The sequence below is a fragment of the Rhinolophus sinicus genome, chromosome 16 (assembly GCF_057876585.1).
Source record: "Rhinolophus sinicus isolate RSI-liver-muscle chromosome 16, RSI-T2T, whole genome shotgun sequence".
In the NCBI taxonomy this organism is placed as follows: domain Eukaryota; kingdom Metazoa; phylum Chordata; class Mammalia; order Chiroptera; family Rhinolophidae; genus Rhinolophus; species Rhinolophus sinicus.
Genome location: NC_142516.1, coordinates 58,303,733 through 58,310,191, shown reverse-complemented (window position 1 = coordinate 58,310,191; position 6,459 = coordinate 58,303,733). Strand labels below are relative to the sequence as shown.

Sequence of the window (6,459 nt, the reverse complement as noted above, 5' to 3'; positions counted from 1 at the left end):
GAGAAGGTGATTGTGAGCAGTGATCTGGATGAGAAGAGGAAGCAAATCATGTGGAGATCTGAGGAGGGATATGAGGAAACTGTCAGTGTAAAGGCCTGGAGGTCAGGGTGTGCTTGGTATTGTTCTAAGTGGAGCAAAAAGACCAGGTTAGAGGGAGGAAGTGACTGTGGGGAATTATGTTACCAGGGGCCATGGTTATGTAGGGTCTGGTATGCAATGATTAAGTCCTTGGATTTTTTTTTTTTTTTTTTTTTTTTTTTTTTTTTTTTTTTTTTTGTGTGTGCTAATTTGAATGGGAAACCTCTGGAAGATTTTGAGCAAACAAGTGACATAAAATGATTTATATTTTAAGTGATGGGTCTAATCATCATTCAAAGAATAAGATGCAAGATGGCAGGAATGGAAGCTGGGAGATTAGACAGAAGGTGTAACAGTGTCCAGGCGGCGATGGGGATTTGGACTAAAGTAGCAGTGCTGGAGGATATGAGAAGTGATCAGATCCGGTATTTATCTCAGAGATAGTGCTGGCAGGAATTGTTGATGGATTGGATGTGGTATTTGAACAAAAGAAAACAACATAGTCACACAGGAATTTTGCCTGAGAAACTGCGTGAAAAGTAGGTCATTTTACTACCTAAGGAAACAAGTTTTGAGGCGGTAGGGAATGGAAAGTGGGGGAAAAATGGCAGGAGTTCAGTTTGGAAATACTGACTTTTAGGGTGGTGACCTTAGTTGAAACTGAAGGATGAGTAAGACTTAGTGAGCCAGGGCTATGAGGAGAAATGAGGGGATGGAGCTTCACTTGCTGAAAGTTACTCAGTCCAGATCTCGAATTTTAACTCAGGTCTAATCGACTCCCACATCCATATTCTTTCCACACTGTTCCACTCTGTCCCTAACAACCAATCTAAGGATAATAAGAATTCACCTGTTGTTCTGTGGGCTTCTCTAGAATTTCAGAGTTATAAAGAAAGGAAGACAATACCAGTAGTACACTAGTCACAAAAACATGTCTTGTGGCCAACTCTGCCTGGCATTATAGGACTGTTTCCAGATTGAATTGCAGAGGTGGCAAGTTCTTCCAAATCATTACTTTACCAATCTATTTTATTATGTTTAAAAGAAACACACACACACACACACACACACACACACACACACATTTATTTATTTAAATGACTAATTTCCCCTGCACTGGTTTATGTCTGCCACATGCTGTCTGAACAAGAAAATCTTGATCCATAATGAATTTAATCTAAGATTCTTGGTATTCTCTGCTGTAGGATCTCTTGTCAAACTTATCTGATAATCTACAGTGTCCAAAACAAACCTTAAAGATCTTAAAAATCTGTGTTCACATAAGCACTACTCCTCCTAGTCCAAGGCCTCAATCCCATGTCACATATTAGAACTTTCAAGTAAATTGGTAACTATAGTTTCTCATTAGTTCTTATAAGTTATATTCAAGAAATATGTGCTGAGTGTCTACTGCTCAACGTACTTTAGGAGAAACAATGGCTAATCAGATGCCTCCTTGAGCTCTAGGAATTTACAATTTATGAGAGACTACATTTAAATTCACACACACACACACCCCTACATAAACACACACACCTATCTTGGGCTGTTTGAACACTTATACTCTATTCTGTAATTTCGTGTGCTAGATAACTGTCCTGACTGTATCTGGAACACTCTTTTCATCTACATGTCTTCCTCTTTCTTATAAGTTCAGTTTCTGAACTACACAGTTCCCCATGTAGACTTCTATTATAGCAGTCACAATTTTATACCATATTTCTTGAATTCCTTTTTTCAGTTGTCTACTAGACTGTGAGTACCTTGGGAACAAAGACTTTTTATTTGACCCATATTCCCTGGGCCTTGCAATGTGCTTAGCACATATGATCATCTCAAGAATATTTATTAGATGAACAAATTAATTCCATATTGGATTGGAATATTGGATTGGAGTACACTACATAGAGGAGCTTTAAGTTCAGTCATTAAATCCCCTTCATTTAAATGAATCAGGAGCACATGTCAGCTAAATGATTATTTAATTATTGTGTATTTAATACTGTTTCTACTTTGAACTTACAGTGAAGATTTGAGTTGGTTCAACATATGAGATTGATTTGGAAGATAAATTTGGCATAGAATCAACTGACTTTGGTGATGATTGAAATGTTGAAGGCAGAGGGGCAAAGGGAGGCAGAGCCTATGATGGCCCTGAAATTTCTGTATTCTCTAAGAGAATATAAGAAGAGGAGAATCCACATGTGTGCAGAGACGGATTTAGTTACTTTTCAAGTGTTTGATTTTTGTGGTGGTTATAGGAGATCAAAATAGTGAGTTCCAGTAGAAAGGAAGCTCAGAAGAAATACAATGTTGTTACCTTAGGAGGCATTAGCTTAGTTGAGAGTTTAAACCATAACTCTGGTGGATGTCATTTCTCATGAAGAGGCAACCTTGGGACACCACAGACCCTGTGCCTGGGAACCTCTTTCCCACCTCACTCAACTAGTGAACTCCTATTCATTGATAGAGACATAGCGTAGACTTCATCTTCTCTGTGAAATATTCCTTTATTCTTCCATTTTTCCTCCTCCTCTCACTCTTCTTCTTGCTGCTTCTCCTCTCCATTATGATCCTCGTTACTATTAACTTACCCAGTCCTTGTCTGGGGTAAGTTAATCACTGCTGAACACTTTACATGCATAGTGGTGTTCACTCTTCACTGTGATGCAATGAGGCAGGTGCTTCTATAATTTTTTATTGTACATAGAAAATTGTACAGATAAAATGGAGGTACAGATAGAGCTCATAATAAAAAAAACAAAAAAACAAAACAAGGGCAAAATGAGGAGGTGGTTCTCACCCGTGTTGAGTGAGAGAGCAAGCGAGTGAGTGTGTGTGTGGGGGGACCCGGCTTGTTGTGTTAGTGACTTCCCCCTCCCCTCCACCCTTTCCTCTTACACCTTTGGAGCAGTGGCGGCTCCCTGGGCCATAGGAAATGCGCCATGACAACATCTAGGTGGAGAGCAATGCTGACAAATGGGTTTATCATAATGCACTGGAATGAAAAGGTCCCTACCTTTTCATTGGTGTGATAGCACGTCAAAGACAGCTTTCACAGTTTGCGGGACTTGGTCCCATCATTCCAAGGAGGGAAGGCATCTAGATCCAAATCCTAGACAAAGCCACACAGCATATCTGGTATATGAGAAGAAAAACTACACACACAAGCAAGATACTGATAACTCAAGCTGCAGAATGCTCTTCTGGAACAATAGCAAAGGGAAAGCGAAAGCTGATCCAATTCTTTATTCCTGGGGAATTCACTTCTCTTCCTCCCTCATGGAAGATACAAATAAAAGGAAATGCAAGTGAGCACATGGATGTGAACACCTCAAATAAAATAAAATAAATAGGGGGTGCAAAACGATAAAAGCAATGGCACATAACTAGAAAATGGCAGAGATAGGATTTTGAGTGTCACCTACTCTAGAGACCAGGCTCTTTGTTTTAGGTCAATTGTTTCATTTTCTGGGAATCAAGCTGTTTATTCATGGGACTGACACAGCACTTAGTATGTATTATAGGTTATCTAGTTTCCATATTTGTTCCCTGCACTAAAGTGGGAGTTCCTTATGAGCCTGAACATTCTGATTAAGTTTTGCATTTTCTGGCACTCAAAAATGTTTAATGTAAGAATAAATTTATGAGAGAATATTTAAGGTGTGTGTTTGAGAAAAGTTGTAAAGGAAAGAATGTTAAGAGTCAATTTGTGATAAGAGGAGAACAGAAAACAGAACTCAAAGAAACCAAGGAAGAAGAGTTTCAAGAAAGATCAACGATATTGAAAATCCTTCGCAGTGTGACCTAGCATTCTTTATCTTCTATTTGGGTATTTTTTCCTATTATTGGTGTTCTTTGTCCATGTGCCTTCAGTTATTTTTTAATATCCACAAATTCTGATTTTTTTTTAAGTTACAAAAGACTTCAACTAAAATCTAACATGGATGGTAACATACATGTAAAACATGACGGTAGAGTTCTCTGATTGAAGTGCAGGACTCTGAGGTCTACTTACTTTTCCTCTCTCTGACTATCTCAACGCATGCACTTGAGAGTTTGAAAAATCATGCCTGTTGATCTTTCCCTCCATTTACATTTGTTGCACCTGTTTTGAACATACCTCATGTGTCAGCTAAGCTAAGTAATCTATTGGCATTTTACATTCCTTCCAAAATCTCTATTTCTAAATATGCTCTTCTCGCACCTTGAAATATCTCAATGGTCTTACCTCTACTCCCTTTTTGCCTGTGTGATTTCCAGTCATCTCTCAAGACTCAGTTTAAAGATTATCTTCTACATACAGCAATCATTCATCGCCCTCTTTTCTCTGGATTATTAGACTACCACATATGTTTAGAAAAGCCCTCTTAAAATGTGTGTGTGTGTGTGTGTGTGTGTGTGTGTTCATGTACACATCACCTAAAAATGGTGAAGGAAAATGCTCAAATTTCCTTTGTGTATTTCTAGATACGTCCCATAGGTGAGAGGCCAATTGTTTTCTTTGAAGCAGCATCTTCCTGAGCATTGTTGAATTTTTGTTACACTTAAGTGTAATTGATTTATTTTGTATGGGTTGAACTTGGTAGAGCAAGATCAGAAAACCTCCTTGTTTTCTTTTTTTTTCTTATCACTAGCACCAGGTGAAGTGATTCTTTTTCCATTCCAATCGGTGGCTTTTCAGGCACACAGCACAGCTTGTCTGATTATGTCTGTTTCTCAGTCTAGTTCCAGAGCATCTGGGCCAACTTAATCAAACTTGCATCGCAGATCCAATTCACATCTCTTCCTTCTTCCTTCCTATGTTATGCCTGGTGTGAGATAGAGGGCCAGTGAAAGAAGAATGGAGCTGGATTTGATTTTATTGTTGTTGTTTATCTGTGTATCTTCCTCATCTATCACTTTCATGTAGGTTCTAGCTTCTAGTTAGGATCAAGGGAAGAAATAATTACAGGAAGGTGTGTATGACTAATGTTAGTTATAACAATTAGACCTCCCCTTCCTGTTTGTTTGTTTGTTTGTTTGTTTTTGTAGCAGAATAAGCATGCTGATTCCTGTGTGCCATTTATTAAGTTCTGAGGCAAACACTGTCTCACCCCATTCCCTGATGATAGTGTTGCCTCATTCACCAGGCAGCATTTTCTAGTGGAATGCTTGCAATACCACTAAAGTCCGGAAAATTGGTGAAAGGGAAAAGTCAGTTACCCTTGCCTCTTCAAACACTACTCCTACTCTTTCTCTCTCTATTCAACCTGCCTCTTGCTTGGAGACTTCCCTAGGAGAGAGGAACATGCAAGCATTGATGTCAATGTACCATAAATTCCAGAGGACATAATTAAAACTTTCTCCAAAACATTCTTTCACTGTGCTCCTGTGGCAGCGAAGGGCAGGCCGACAAATTTCTCTACACATATTCTGCTGGGCCATAAGGTTCCAATCTGCCATCTTTAGAACTCTGTGTTCTATCTGTGGCTCACATGGGTAGGTAAAGCAGGCAGCCTAAAATATTATCAGTCCTTTCAAAGAAGAGTCCTTCAATGAATCCCTAACCTTCTCAAATATCAAATGAAGGAAGGAGTCAGGTTGATGGGGCAGATTGATTACCTCTTAGTCAATCTTTCAAGAGCGTGTCTAGTGCTTTTCTTTAGAATTGAAAGTGTCTGTCAGTAATTGTCCTCTGATTTGATGATTTAGATGAAATTCTGAGACAATAGGGAAAGCTTTGTTTCAAATCTTGTTGTATAAGGTAATTACCTCCTCTGTTTCTCTGAATTCCTCTGACCTACAGCACAGTTACAGATACTTAGGTAACAATGTAGAAATAGTAGAGGGCTCAGTAAGCCTACCTAGTTTTAAATAAATTAGCACTTTCCAGTAAAAATATAAATAGAAAAAAATATTTGGTACAAATATTTTCTATAATATTCCCCCTCTCTCTAATTAAATATTTCTCTTGTAAGAGTACAGTGTGTTGCTTGTTTAAGCAATTAGTCTACATAAGCCTTTTCTTATCCATAGTAATTTGTATTCTTTGAAAAGCACATGTCCTTGGGTTTATTAAGCACTGCATAATAACAGTCCAAGACCTCAACATGCCATTTTTCCCTCCTTATTTGACTAGGGATTTAAAGACGGTTTTCTGCATGTATTAATTTCTATATGACTATGTACAATGTAATAAAAAAAGTCTTTTGTGAAATAAGATGAATGAACTTTATGGAGATAAAAGTAAACTAATCAGAATCTATAATTAATTTATGTGCACCCACAAATCAAGGTTCTGCTCGGTATTGAGTCCTAAATAAATCAAATTGTAGAAAGGAATTATGATAATGGTTGAAAGTATTCCCTAGTAGTATTACTATGTGCATATGTACATAC

At 38.0% G+C, this 6,459-nt stretch overlaps 1 pseudogene; it reads left to right on the top strand.

Annotated features, from left to right (window-relative positions):
• Positions 1-3,016: 3,016 nt before the first annotated feature.
• Positions 3,017-3,317, top strand: LOC141571334 (protein max pseudogene; annotated as a pseudogene).
• The last annotated feature ends 3,142 nt before the right edge of the window (positions 3,318-6,459 follow it).